Source organism: Sus scrofa, chromosome 15 (assembly GCF_054392235.1).
Source record: "Sus scrofa isolate SSC_HxYL_T2T_F1_AM1 chromosome 15, Sscrofa_HxYL_maternal_Yorkshire_Landrace_v2.0, whole genome shotgun sequence".
NCBI lineage: Eukaryota > Metazoa > Chordata > Mammalia > Artiodactyla > Suidae > Sus > Sus scrofa.
The window spans coordinates 43,784,550-43,799,700 of record NC_139397.1 but is presented as its reverse complement, the minus strand read 5'-3'; the positions used below and the strand labels follow the sequence as shown (position 1 = coordinate 43,799,700).

General features: G+C 46.8%; 1 non-coding gene across 1 annotated transcript; it reads left to right on the top strand.

The window, feature by feature from the left end:
* The first annotated feature begins 10,250 nt into the window (after positions 1–10,250).
* LOC146395804 (U6 spliceosomal RNA) lies at positions 10,251–10,357 on the top strand. The gene has a single exon (XR_014830651.1). It is a non-coding gene; the product is annotated as a U6 spliceosomal RNA (small nuclear RNA).
* The last annotated feature ends 4,794 nt before the right edge of the window (positions 10,358–15,151 follow it).

Sequence of the window (15,151 nt, the reverse complement as noted above, 5' to 3'; positions counted from 1 at the left end):
CTGTAGCACAGGTTTGATCCCTGTCCCAGGAACTTCTGTATGCCATGGGTGCAGCCAAAATAAGCAAATAAATAAACAAAAGAACATAAAATGGATCAAAGACCTAAATGTCAGATGTAAAAAATAAACTCTACAAAGCAAACATAGGACTAAATCTTCATGTCCTTGTCCATGGATTAGGCAATAGTTTCTTAAGCACGACAGAAAAAACACAGACAGCAAAAGAAAAAACATAAAGTGAATTACACCAAAATGTATCATTTTGTGCTTCATGAAATACTGTTATGAAAGAAACAAGAGGAGTTCCCGTGGTGGCGCAGTGGTTGGCGAATCCGACTAGGAACCATGAGGTTGCGGGTTCAATCCCTGCCCTTGCTCAGTGGGTTAAGGATCCGGCGTTGCCGTGAGCTGTGGTGTAGGTTGCAGACGCGGCTCGGATCCTGCATTGCTGTGGCTCTGGCATAGGCTGGTGGCTACGGCTCCGATTGGACCCCTAGCCTGGGAACCTCCATGTGCCTCAAGAGCGGCCCAAGAAATGGCAAGGAGACAAAAAAAAAAAGAAAGAAAGAAAGAAAGAAAGAAACAAGAGGAGATCCTATTGTGGCTCAGCAGTAATGAACTCGACTATTATCCATGAGGATTTGGGTTCACTTCCTGGCCACACTCAGTGGGTAAAGGATCTGGCATTGCTGTGAGCTGTGGTGTAGTGTAGACTGGCAGCTGTAGCTCCAATTCAGCCCCTAGCCTGAGAACTTCCATGTGCCACAGCTGCAGCCCTAAAACAACAGAAAGATAAAAAATGGCCAAGGATCTGTGTAGACATTTCTCCAAAGAAGATATAGAAATGGCCAATGAGCCCATGACAAAATGCTCAATATAATTAGTCAATAGGAAAATGCAAATCAAAACCACATTGATAAACCACAAATGCACCCACTAGAATGGCTGTAATTTAAAAACAAACAAAAACAGACAGTACCAAGTGTTGGTGAGGATGTGTAGAAATTGAAATCCTTTAACACTGCTCCTGGGTATGTAAAATGGTGTGCCTGCTTTGGAGAACACTCTGGTAGCTTCTCAAATAGTTAAACATAGAGTTAGCATAAGATCCAGCAATTCTTAGGTATAAGCCCAAGAGAATTTAAAGCACATACCCACATGCAAACTTATACACTAAGGTTCACAGCAGCATTATTTATAATAACCAAGAAGTGGAAACTAGCCAAATGTTCATCAGCTGATGAATGGACAATAAAATGTGATAAATCCATCCAATGGAGTATTATTCAACCTTGAATAATAAAACTTGAAAACATTATGCTAGAGTTCTCCCTGTGGTGCAGTGGCTTAAGAATTCAACTACACAGCTGTATAGCACAAGGAAATATATCCAATCATTTGTGATGGAACATGATGGAAGATAATGTGAAAAAAAATGTATATATAACTGTGTCACTTTGTTGTACAGCAGAAATTGACAGAACACTGTAAATCAACTATCAAAAAAAAAAAAAAGAATTCAACTGCAGTGGTTCAGGTGACTGCGGAGGTGCTGGTTCAGCTGGGCACAGTGGGTTAAAGATTGTGCTGCAGAAGCTAAGCCTCAGATTCAATCCCTGGCTCAGGACCTTCCATATGCTGTGATCTGGCCTTGGCCCTTAGCTCCTGGGAAGTGGTCTCAACCCCTTGGAATGTCCTGTCTAGTAGGACTCTCTGTTTATACCTCGCTGCCTAGTCTAAAATCTGACTTACGGTGGGAGCTTGGAGCTATGCATTGTCAGGCTGACCTTCAGAGGGACTGGAGGATTTAACCTAAACATGCAGATGGTCCATCACACATATATGACCAAGCGCCAACAAACCTTCTCTGGATACCAAGACTCAGGTGAACATCCCCAGCTGGCAATACTTACAGTGTCACACTTTGGTGCTGGGAGAAGTCAGCATGTCCACGATCCCATAGAGAGGACAACTAGAAGCATGGAGCTTGGACCCACCTGGATTCTGCCCCAGGTGTCTCTCCCCTTGGCTGATTTTAGTCCTTTTGTTGTGATAAACCATAACCATGAGCATAACAACTTACAGTGTGTTCTGAGTTGGTCTAGTGAATTGTCCAAACTGGAGGTTGTCCTAGGGTCCCTCAAACCTGCAATTTATGTCAGAAGTGATGGTGGTCTTGGGGTTCCCAACACTGCAGGCAAGGGCTAGGATGGGACATGCCATAGCCTTCTGAGGGGATGGAAAGGTAATTTGGTTTAATGTTAATGTACCTATGTAAGAAGACACTGCACTGTACATCTTGTAGTTGTGAACTTTACCATATAAATGTTATAAAGCAATTCTTAATGTTATAAAGCAACCCAGAGTGGCTTGGAGTCCTTGGAACTAAATGTTATGAGCTGAACAGCATCCCTTATCCCTAGTATCATGAATGTGACATTATTTGGAAATTATACTTTTTCAGATGTGATTAAATTAAGATGCAGTCATGGTGGGTGAGGGGAGGTCCTAATCCAATGACTAGTGTCCTCTTAAGAAGTCAGGAATTCCCATAGTGGCTCAGCAGTAACGAACCTGACTAGCATCCATGAGGATGCAGGTTCGATGCCTGGCCTTTCTCAGTAGGTTAAGGGTCTGGAAATACCTCAAACTCTGATGTAGGTCACAGACAAGGCTTTGATCTAGCATTGCTGTGGCTGGCAGCTCCAATTGGAAACCCTAGCCTGGGAACTTCCATATTTCCTGCAGATGCAGGGCTAAAAAAGACCAAAAAATAAATGCTCCCTGCTCATTTATCTTGAACTTTTATTGGATGATTTTCTTTCTTTCTTTCTTTTTTTCTTTTTGTTTTTTTAGGGCCACAACCTTGGCATATGGAAGTTCCTGGGCTAAGGGTCCAATCAGAGATGCAGCTGCTGGCCCTCACCACAGCCATAGCAATGCCAGATCTGAGACACATCTGCGACCTACACCACAACTCACAGCAGCGCCAGATCCTTAGCCCACCGAGTGAGCCAGGGGTTGAACCGCATCCTCATGGATACTAGTTGGACTTGTAACCTGCTGAGCTAAAATGGGAACTCCCTAATGCTTTTCAAATTATGATAAGAATAATTCTTACTGGAGTTCCCGTCGTGGCGCAGTGGTTAATGAATCCGACTAGGAACCATGAGGTTGCGGGTTCGATCCCTGCCCTTGCTCAGTGGGTTAAGGATCTGGCATTGCCATGAGCTGTGGTATAGGTTGCAGACACGACTCGGATCCCACGTTGCCGTGGCTCTGGCGTAGGCCAGTGGCTGCAGCTCCGATTCGACCCCTGGCCTGGGAACCTCCATATGCTGCAGGAGCAGCCCAAGAAATAGCAAAAAAAAAAAAAAAAAAAAAAAGACAAAAAAAAAAAAAAAGAATAATTCTTACTGTAACAAGTGCAATAATTCAGAGCAGATATCTTAATTCTGGACAGTCAGTGGAAAATTTTTAGTATTGTCCCATGCAGTATTTGGGACACAGTCACACTAAAGGAGAATTTAACGTTTATCTCAAATTCAATATTCCCCAGGCACCTTGCTTTTCATCTGGCTTGCTCACCATCTGATTGCCACATAGCTCACTCTGTTACTTCATGCCAGTCTTTGCTCAACTGTCGCCTTCCCATGAAGCCTTTCCCAACCATTCTACACAAAACCGCACCCCCAGAGTTCCTGCTATGGTGCAGCAGGTTGAGGATCCTGTTGCCTCTGTAGTGTTACCAGTTCAATCCCTAGCCAGGCATCATGGGTTAAGGATCCAGCATTGCTGCAGTAGATTGCAGCTAAAACTCAGCTTCAGTCCCTGGCCCAGGAAATTCCATATACCTCAATTGTAGCTGAAAAAGAAAAAAAAAGTTTTCAAAGATCCCTGGTGATCCAGCATGTTAAGGATACAGTGTTGTCACTACTGTGGCATGGGTTCGATCCCTGGCTTAGGAACTTCTGCATGCTGCAGGCACAACCAAAAAATAAATGAATGAATAAATAAAAGGAGCTCCTGCTATGGCACAACAGGATTGCCAGCATCTTGGGAGCACTCAAACTCAGGTTTGATCCCTGACCCCACACAGTGGATTAAGGATCCAGTGTTGCTGAAGCTGAGGCTTAGTTCACAGCTTGGCTCGAATTTGATCCCTGGCCTGGGAACTCCATGTGCCATCAGGTGGCCAAAAAGGGGTGAGGGGGGGAGACTCCTTGTTGCTTCTTTTTTTTTTCCCCTTGCTTCTTCTTGAAACTACCTAGGAGCATGGATAAAATGTGGCATAAAAGCAAAACAACATTTGAGAGCTAAAAATTTCTGTATAGGTGAGGTGATGTAAACCTGTTATCTTCAAGTTCCCTGGTGGCTCAGAGGGTTAAGGATCCAGTGTTTTCCCTGCTGTGGTGTGTGTTCAATCCTTGGCTCAGGAACTTCTGCACGCCATGAGTGTGGCCAAAAAAGGGAAAAAACAAAAGAAAAAAAAGTAAATTTCCCCCCAACTCCACTTTTCCCAAATCCCATCTGGCCCTACCACCAGCTTACAGCATAGTTTCCTGTTTATTTGCCCTGCCGTCTCCCTCAATATAAAATGTAATCTCATTAGGGGGGGGTTGTGTCATTTATAACCTGTTATGTTTCCTGCCTACAGAAATCCCAAATGCCTAGAATAGTGCTTGGCAATAGCTGGATCTCAACAGATACATGTTGAACGAATGGATAAATAAATGAGCAACAATTGCTTTCGTCAGTACCATGGGAGCAGATGGTTCCTGCAGGCTCAGGCAGCAGACAAGAAAGGTACCCACAGCCCCTGGCCTCTGGTGGAGCTGGCAGAATCATTAACTTTCACTTGTTCATTTACTCATCTAAAGGGCTTAGAGTACTCACTTACTATCTGCCAGCAGGGTTTGTTGCCAGAGATGTTGGCTATATAATCCCAAAGGGTCCTGTGGTCTGGAGACAAAACAGCCATTATCACACAATAGGCATGGAGTTCCTGCTGTGGCTCAGCGGTAATGAACCCAACTAATATCCATGAGGACATGTGTTTGATCGCTGACCTCACTCAGTGGGTTAAGGATCTGGCATTGCCACAAGCTGTGGTGTAGGTCACAGACACAACTCGGATCCCAAGTTGCTGTGGCTGTGACATAGGCCAGCATCTGCAGTTCCGATTCAACCCCTAGCCTGGGAACTTCCAAATGCCACAGGTGTGGCCCTAAAAGGAAAATTAAAAACACACAATAGGTAGATGACTATTTAGTTACAGTGATGATCCATCTGTGTATGTGTCGGGTGGGAGAGATGGAGAACAAAGAGCCTAACCTGGTCTGAGGATCAGGGAAGACTTCTTGGAGGAAGAGACACTGGAAGACTGAGCATGACTGACCAGGTGCAGAGTTCTGTGGATGGAGAGGGAAGTTCAATTCATGCACGTGCCCAGAGGTGGGACAGAGGAATAGAAGGAAGGACACAAGGAGGAAAGGGGGCCAGAGCACCGCAGTTACCGGAGACCTCATGGCTAAGCTGTGCCTGGGGTGGAGACAGGGACCAGCTTGGAGGGCTGGGTCCACTTAAAGAAAAGCACACAGCGGGAGAGCTGAGTATAAGTCAGTATAAGTCTAATTCAGGGGCTCACCAAGGACTGTAGCCTGGGAGACACTTCTTAGTTCTGTGGGAACTGCTCCGAAGCCACAGGGGAGAGGCCCAGATCACTTTTGATTTTCTGCTGGGGATCCATGCAGTCAAGCATATGGGGAGATGCAAGATTCTGGGTTCATTAAAATTCTTCCTGAGACATGCATCTAACCATCTAAGGGGACTGCTCGACCAAAGCACTGAGGGCCCATCCTGCTATCATTTTTTTTCTTCTTATGGCCACAACTGCAGCACCTGAAACTTGCTGGAACCACAGCTGCAGTTGTACCTTATGCCACAACCATGGCAATGCCAGATCTGAGCTGCATCTGCTAACTACTCAGCAACTTGTGGCAACGCCAGCTCCTAACCCACTGAGAGAGACCAGGGATCAAACCACATTCTCATGGATACTACTGGAATTCTTAATCCACTGAGCCACTACGGGAACCCCTTAATGTACACATGACTTTTGTCTTGACAGCCATCATCAAACTGTGTGGTAAATATTAATTAGGCTTAGTCGTTTTAATTTATTTCAATAATAATCATTTACTCATATTGTAATAAACTTTTCACAAATATAATCCATGAAATTGTTCTACTGTTGGGCATTTTTGACACCACTAATAACACTGCAATTGATACTTTGCTGCAGAACATTTCTACTACAACTAGAATTGTTTCCTTAGGCTGGAGTCCCAGAAGTACAATTACTAGATCAAAAGATAGGACTTTTTTTGTTGTTGTCTTTTTGTCTTTTTAGGGTCGCACGCATGGCATATGGAGGTTCCCAGGCTAGGGGTCCAGTCGGAGCTACGGCTGCCGGCCTGCACCAGAGCCACAGCAACGCCAGATCCGAGCCACGTCTGCAACCTACACCACAGCTCACGGCTATGCTGGATCCTTAACCCACTGAGCAAGACCAGGGATCGAATGTGCCACAATGGGAACTCCAAAAGATATCACATTTTAAGGCTCTCAACACTACTGAAAAAGTACTTTGCAAAAGCATTTTTTCGTGTATACACCTACCAGCAAAACATAAGTTTCTGACTCATAGGTGACTTTCTGAAAATATCTGTTACTTACAGGGAACTCAGCGGGGGGGGGGGGCACATCTGTTTGTTCTTCTGATTTCCGTTTCTTTCATCTTCGGTGTGAACACTTTTCCATTTGGCCCAAGTTCAGGATTCAGAATTTCAATCAATTCATTAAGACCCATACTGTGGGTGATTTTGGTTTGGTGGTTTAAACAACTGTCAATTTACAGTACCAACACCCCAAATAGCCCCAGTCCCCAGTGATTCCCCAAAGATTCTGGAAATTCCCCATCAGGGATCACCAAGGGCCAGACTTGGGACAGGGGAGTTAGCAGGAGACTGGACTGCCTTGAGGTCATCATGGGCATGTTCCTTGGTCCTCTCACAAGCTGGCAACATTCCCTGGGGATGACAGTGGGGAAGGGCACTCCATGTCCCCTGATCACCCTCCTTCACCCTCCCCGGGCACTGCAAGTGAGAACTGAGGGTTTTTTTTTTTTTTTTTTTTTTGGTCTTTTCTAAGGCCACAGCTGTGGCATATATGGAGGTTCCCAGGCTAGGGGTCTAATCGGAGCTGTAGCCACTGGCCTACACCACAGCCACAGCAATGTGGAATCTGAGCTGAGTCTGTGACCTACACCACAGCTCACGGCAATGCCAGATCCTTAACTCACTGCGAGCGAGGCCAGGGATCGAACGCAGAACCTTATCGCTCCTAGTCGGATTCGTTAACCACTGAGCCACGATGGGGACTCTGAGAACTGAGGTTTTGTCTTTTTTTTGTTGTTGTTGTTGTTGCTATTTCTTGGGCCACTCCCGCGGCATATGGAGGTTCCCAGGCTAGGGGTCGAATTGGAGCTGTAGCCGCCGGCCTACGCCAGAGCCACAGCAAAGCAGGATCCGAGCCGCGTCTGCAACCTACACCACAGCTCACGGCAACGCCGGATCGTTAACCCACTGAGCAAGGGCAGGGATCGAACCCGCAACCTCATGGTTCCTAGTCGGATTCGTTAACCACTGCGCCACGACGGGAACTCCAGAACTGAGGTTTTGACTTAAACTTGAGCACCTTCATTGGAATTGGGCAGTGCAGGCTGAGGAAAGTGGAGGGATGGGGAAGTTGGGGCAGAGAAGGCAGGTCAGTGGGGAAACTGAGAGGCACCAGTGTCAGTGTGAACAGAATATTTGATGTGTCCAATCAAGGCTTTGCAAGTGTCTCCCAGCAAGAAAAGCCTTGGTGCAGCCAGCAGCCTCCAAGAGTGGGCATCAAATTCAAGAAAGCAGAAAAGAGGTTCCTTTTTCTCCTTTAAAGAATATATATAGGAGTTCCTGTCATGGCTCAGCGGTAACGAACCTGACTAGTATCCATGAGGACATGGGTTTGATTCCTGGCCTTGCTCAGTGGGTTAAGGATCTGGCATTGCCATGAGCTGTGGTATAGGTGGCAGATGCTGTTTGGATCTGATATTGCTGTGGCTGTGGTGTAGGCCAGATGTGGTTTAGACCCCCTAGCCTGGGAACTTCATATGCCGAGGGTGCAACCCTAAAAAGACAAAAAAAAAAAAAAAAAAGAATATATACACATACAGTAAAGGGCTAAGAGTGGTGATTTCTTGATTTCTGGGATGATGGTGATCTTTACATCGTTCTTTGTAATTTTATATTTTTCCAAATTTCTCAGAGAAACAAATTCTATTTTACCATCACGAATATCCAAACTCCATAAATCATCGTAAAAATTAAATTGGAAGGAAATGCTTGTGAACTATGGCAACCAAGGAGTTCCCTGGTGGTTTAGTGGGGTAAAGACCCAGAATGGTCACTGTTGTGGTTCAGGTCACTGCTGTGGCGCAGGTTCCATCCCTGGCCACAGAACTTCTTCTGCATGCTCTGAGTGTGGCCAAAAAATATATATATGACAGCTGGAACACCAGAATTTATCTCTACTACCTACTGGAAACATCACTAAAAGTTAATGGAAGGATCTAAACAGGTATAAACCCGAAAGACAAAGAAATGAGGAAAGAAACTGAAAAAAGATCAGAGATGGGCACAACATTTAGGGAGCTAAAAAGCAAGAAGCATGAGATATTAATCATCATAGAGAGGAAGGTGGAGCCTGAATGGGGTGGGGGTGGGCCAGACTGGGGGGAGGATTGGACAGGGCTGAAAATGGGAGTGGGTGTAAGTCTGTACACAAGCAGGTTATACTCCATGGTCCCAGCTCTTAGCTGGTTCAGAAATATGGTTCTTGAATGGGTGGATGGGTCAAGGAGCAATCTTCCTTCTTGAACTGAGGCCTCTCTGGTTTCTCAGAGAGGTAAGGTGAAGTAAGAAAGCCCCAGTAGATGGGAGTTCCGATTGTGGCGCAGTGGTTAACGAATCCGACTAGGAACTGTGAGGTTGCGGGTTCGATCCCTGGCCTTGCTCAGTGGGTTAAGGATCTGGCGTGGCCATGAGCTGTGGTGTAGGTCGCAGACGTGGCTCGGATCCCACGTTGCTGTGGCTCTGGGGTAGGCCAGAGGCTACAGTTCCGATCAGACTGCTAGCCTGGGAACCTTCATATGCTGCAGGAGCGGCCCTAGAAAAGACAAAAAAAAAAAGGAAAGAAAGAAAGCAGCAGTAGAATTTGAGCTGAGCACTATGGCACTGGGTCTTGGGGCTAAGTGCACTCACCCCCATCCTCTGGCAAGACCTCCCTTAGGGCAGCTGCTGCTGCCTCCCCTAACCCCCACCTCACCCCAATCTCCCCCCCCCCAATCCTCCACCCTCACCCCACTCCCCCTGAGGGCCCCACAGGAAGAGCTGGGGTAGCCAGCTGTGAAAGAAGGGGCTAGCAAATGTGGGGCGTGGTTGACTGCAGCATCTGCGCAGACCTCTGCTTCTGACCTTGTCCCTAAACCTAATTCCACAGGGCTCTTGGCATCTGTGAAGCCCCTGAGGCAGTTCCCAGGACTGGAGATGTTACAGAGAACAAACCTGACTCCATATTGGATCTATTCCCTGAGTTCTGACCCTTGCGCTCTGCTGCCAGTGCTGAGTCATGCTGGCTCTGTGCCTTTTGTAAAAGAATGCTGCCTAGAGCCTGAAATATACAGAAAGCCCATTTCAAGGCTCTGACCTTTAAGGGTGTAACACTCTTTCATTCACACAGAGAGAAAAAGTTGCAGCACAGGGAATAGCACTTGCCTTGTTGTGGGTTTACAGGAACATCTTGGCCAGACTTACATGGACAGCTACAGGAGCAAAGGATTCTGACACCACAAGTTTGCAACAACCAGCTACACTTCCTCCCCTTTTAGTATAAAAGAAGCCTGATGGGAGTTCCCATTGTGGCTCAGCTGTTACCATGAGGATGTGGGTTCAATCCCTGGCCTTGCTCATTGGGTTAAGGATCTGGCATTGCTGTGGCTGTGGTGTAGGTCACAGACACAGTTCCAATTCAGCCCATAGTCTGGGAACTTCCATATGCCATGGTGCGACCCTAAAAAGCAAAAACAAAAATAAACTGTGCATTAATTTCCTTTCCAAAAAACTTTATTAAAAATAGACTAAGGAATGGTGCTTGCTTTGGCAGGACACATGCTAAAATTGTAATGATACAGAGAAGATTAGCATGGCCCCTGTGCAAGGATGACACAGAAATTTGTGAATCGTTCTATATTTTTATGATGGAGGATAATGCGAGAAAAAGAATGTATATATATATATATATATATATATATATATATATATATATATATATACGTATAACCGGGCCACTTTGCTGTACAGCAAAAATTGACACAGCATTGAAAATTAACTATAATAAAAATAATTTAAAAAGCTAAAAAATAGACTGAGGAATGATTTTTTTTTTTTTTGCACCACACTCACAGCATGCAGAAGTTCCTGGGTTTCCCAGGCCAAGGGTTGAACCCATGCCACAGCACTGACAATGCTGGGTACTTAACATGTTTTGCCACCACCAAGGAATGCCTGGATTTTTTGAATGTGGTCTTTTCCATACCATGAACTATTACTCAGCCTTCAAAAGCGGGGAGGAGTTCCTGGTGTGGCACAATGGGATTGCCAGCTCTTGGGAGCACTGGGGATGTAGGTTTGATCCCTGGCCCTGCACAGTGGGTTAAGGATCCAGCACTGCTACTGATGAGGCTTAGGTTGCAACTGCAGCTCAGATCTGATCCCTGGCCCAGGAACTCTAAATGTTGCAGCATGGCCAAAAAAAGGCGGGGGCTGGGGGGGGGGGTTGGTTCTGACACCTGCTGTGGCATGGATGAAACTTGAGAATGTGCTGATTGGTGATATCAGTCACAAAATGACCCGTTCTGGGTGAGTCCACGTGTTGAGGCACCTAGAATCGTCACATTGACAGAGACAGGATGTAGAAGCGTGGGTGCCAGGGGCTGGGGGGGTAGTGTTTATTTATTTATTTGTTTGTTTGTTTATTTATTTATTTATTTTGCTATTTCTTTGGGCCGCTTCTGCGGCATATGGAGGTTCCCAGGCTAGGGGTCGAATTGGAGCTGTAGCCGCCGGCCTACACCAGAGCCACAGCAACGCGGGATCCGAGCCACGTCTGCAACCTACACCACAGCTCATGGCATTGCTGGATCCTTAACCCACTGATCGAGGCCAGGGATTGAACCTGCAACCTCATGGTTCCTTGTCGGATTTGTTTCTGTTGCGCCACGACGGGAACTCCAAGGAGATAGTGTTTAATGGGGCTGGGCGCAGGTGGAGAGGACAAGAATGTGCTGGAGATGGCGATCGTGGCCCCACAGTGTGAATGTACACAATGCCACTGAACAGCACATGTCAGAATAATTAAAAAGGTGAATTTTATGTTGTGAGTGTTTTCCCACAAAAGGAAAACATCAACTGATGGGAGATGTGCTGGAATATTGCTTTGTCATTCAGTCTGAGTGACTAAGAGAGTGATGATGTCATTGACTGAGACAGGAAGTGGGGGAGGAGGAGCAGGTCGGGGGGCAGATGGAGTCAGCTCTGAGTGCCCCTTACAGGGTGCCCACTGTGGACTGCAGGTGGGCGGGCTTTGTGCCCACTGTCCCCATCCTCACTAGATGGCTTTTTTGGTTTTGTTTTTTTGCACCTGCGGCATATGGAGGTTCCCAGGCTAGGGGTCAAATCAGAGCTAGAGTTGCCAGCCTGCACCACAGCCACAATGAAGCCTGTTCTGAGCTATGTCTGTGACCTACACCACAGCTCAGGTCAATGCTGGATCCTTAACCCACTGAGAGAGGCCAGGGATTGAACTCACGTCCTCATGGATACTAGTTGGGTTCGTTACCACTGAGCCCAACTCCCTAGGGGGCTTTCTTGAGTTAGTTTCTTCATAGATGAGCTGATAGGGGGCTGGAGGTGACCCCAGGCCTGTCCCACCCCTGCACTGTGCTGGGGTCAGGATAGCCGTGAGCCACCTCTGCAGACACAGCCTGCAGGCAGGGCATGATAGGGAGTCAGTTCCTGGGCTGAGGGCCTGGCAAAGCTGGGGTCACAGCTACGCCCCAGGAAGGGCGGGGAAGAGAGGTAGACCTGGCATAGCATCGACATCTTCGTAACATGTCCCCAGATTGAGACCTGGGCCTTGTTTAGCACCCGCCCAACAGCTGCCTCTGTGGCCTCCACCAGCTGCAGGAAAAGAGCCAGCTCAAAGGGACCTTATTCTAAACCAGTTCCAGGGATTCCTGTCTATACTCAGGCCTGTGCTACAGTGAGGAGCCAGCCCAGAGGGGAGCAACATGCAGAGAGCAGGGGTCTCAGCAGAAGCAAAGATGCCAGCAGGCGAGGCCAACTCTGGAGGGAAGGTGGACACGGGGCAAGGCCTCCTGGTAGACCCTGCTTGTTGGGGTAGGGGCTGGGGGGTGCCATGGAATTCCCAAGTCAGGTAAAAAACTATATGGGGCTTTCAAGGAGGAGGCCACTTCCCAGCGCTAAACAACAGAAGCATCGAGAAGGAAGTCAGCAGAGGCTTCTGCCAATTGATCTGGAGACTGGGAAAATGTCCCACAGTTATTAATAACCCCTGTGTTCTGGGAACTGATGGCATGCACCAGACAAAGGGATTAAAAAGTTGCTGTTGAAGGGAAAGTGGTTTCAGCCAAAGCTCCACTTTCTGTTCTCCCAGTAAATGAGCATTTTTCTCCACAGGAACACTCAGGGCTGATTGGCTTCTCGGGAAGTCTGGTGAGTTGGAAGTGGTCAAGTTGACCGGCATACACTTCTGTAACTTCTTGGTCTTCTTGGTGTCTCTCTGGGGGTGACCCCCACCTCTGTCTGCTCTGAGAGTGGGGGTGAAACACGTGCTTGAGTGGCTGCTGGAGGCGGAGCTGAGGACATAGCCACTCAGGGCCTGGGGCCTTTGCACATCCCACAGGAATCCTGGAAGGTGAAAACTATGTTCGTGAATCCTTGCAGTGAATTTGACCTTGTCCTGCATGAACATGACCTTGTCCAGAAGGTTGTGGGGAATGTTGGCTCCAGGGCTGTCCTTTCTCCCATCTAGGCTCACTCAGCCAGAGGTTACAGATAAATAGATTAGAGACCAGAGGAAACAATGGTCAATTCCCTTTACTCACTAACCTGTGAGCAACTTGAGGGGAGGGTCTGTGCTCCCAAACAAGGCACAGTGCCCTTCAAGTTCAGCCACTATGAAAACTAATATTGATGTAATCAAGTGCTCTTGGAATTATTTCAAAAAAACAATCATCCACTCCCAATGCACATGGTAACACTATTTACAAGAACCAAGACATGGAAGCAACCTAAGTGTCCACAGAGGAATGAATAAAGAAGATGTGGTACATATATACAATGGAATATTACTGAGCCATAACAAAGAGTGAAATCATGTCATTTGCAACTACATGGGTGAACCTAGAGATGATCATACTAAGTGAAGGTAGACAGGGAAAGATAAGTATCACATGATACCACTTTTATGTAGAATTTAATAAAAATGATACAACAGAATTTATTTATGAAACAGACATAAACTCCTGGATTTTGAAATCAAACTTATGGTTACCAAAGGGGAAACCGTGGTGGGGAGGGATAAATTAGTTTGGGATTAAAAGATGTACACTACTATATGTAAAAGAGAGAATCAACAAGGACCTACTGGACTTCCCACTGTGGTTCAGTGGTAACAAAACTAACTAGTGTGCATGAGGAGTCGGGTGCTGTCCCTGGCTCTGCTCAGTGGGTTAAAGGTTTGGCATTGCTGTGAGCTGCGGTGTAGGTCACAGATGTGGCTCGGACCTGGCATTTCTGCAGCTGTGGCTGTGGTGTAGGTCGGCAGCAGCAGCAGCTCCAATTCAACCCCTCGCCTGGGCACTTCGATATGCCACAGGTGCAGCCCTAAAATAAGGACCTACTGAATAGCACAGAGAGGTCTACTCCATGTTTTGTAAAATCCTATATGGGAAAAAAGAATGGGTATCTGTATATGCATAACTGACTTGCTTTGCTGTGCGCCTGAAACTAAAACAACATTGTAAATCAATGATACACCAATGAAAACTTGAAAATAAATAAATAAATAAATAAATAACCACTACTTATGACTTCCTCCCTGTGATGATTTACTTCATCATCTCAGCCGAGGACACAAGAATGATGTCTCCGCCTTGCCCCCACCCCGCCCGTCCCTTCTACTGCTGGGGTTCCTGGTCCCCAAAGCAGGGTCAGAAGCAGATCCTCACAGGATGGTCTCTTCCTTCTGGCCCTGCCACGCACTCACCGTTCAGCGCTGGTCAAGTCCACATGCCCTCTGAACTCAATGTGCCCAGTATAGTCAAAGTTAAGTTCTTTTTTTTTTTTTTGCCATCTTGAGCCGCTCCCACGGCGTATGAAGGTTCCCAGGCTAGGGGTCGAATTGGAGCTGTAGCCGCCGGCCTAAGCCACAGCTCATGGCAATGCCGAATCCTTAACCCACTGAGCAAGGCCAGGGATCGAACCTGCAACCTCATGGTTCCTAGTCGGATTCGTTAACCACTGAGCCACGACGGGAACTCCCAAAGGTAAATTCTTTACACTGCCTTTCCAGCAGCCCCTTTGTCTGCTGCTGGAAAAGAGGTTTGCAACTCTCTTGAAGCCTCCTACCTAAGCTCCTGCAAGAGCCACCCACGGGTCTTGCTCTGTCTAACTCGTTGCTTTCTACAGGAAGAATGATTTTATTAAAATGCAATATGAAATGGGTAAAAGTAAAATGACTAACAGACCAAGAGTTGACATGGAGGATCTGGGACCCTCACACATTTTAGGTGGGACATAAAACAGTCACTTGGGGAAGGCATTGGGCAGTTTTTTTAAAGTTAAACACACACTTCCCATGTGGCCCAGCAATCCCTCTTCTGGATATTTACTGAAGACAAATGCAAAAACGTTCAGGAGTTCCCTGGTGGCCCATTAGTTAATGATCAGGCGTTGTCACTGCTGGG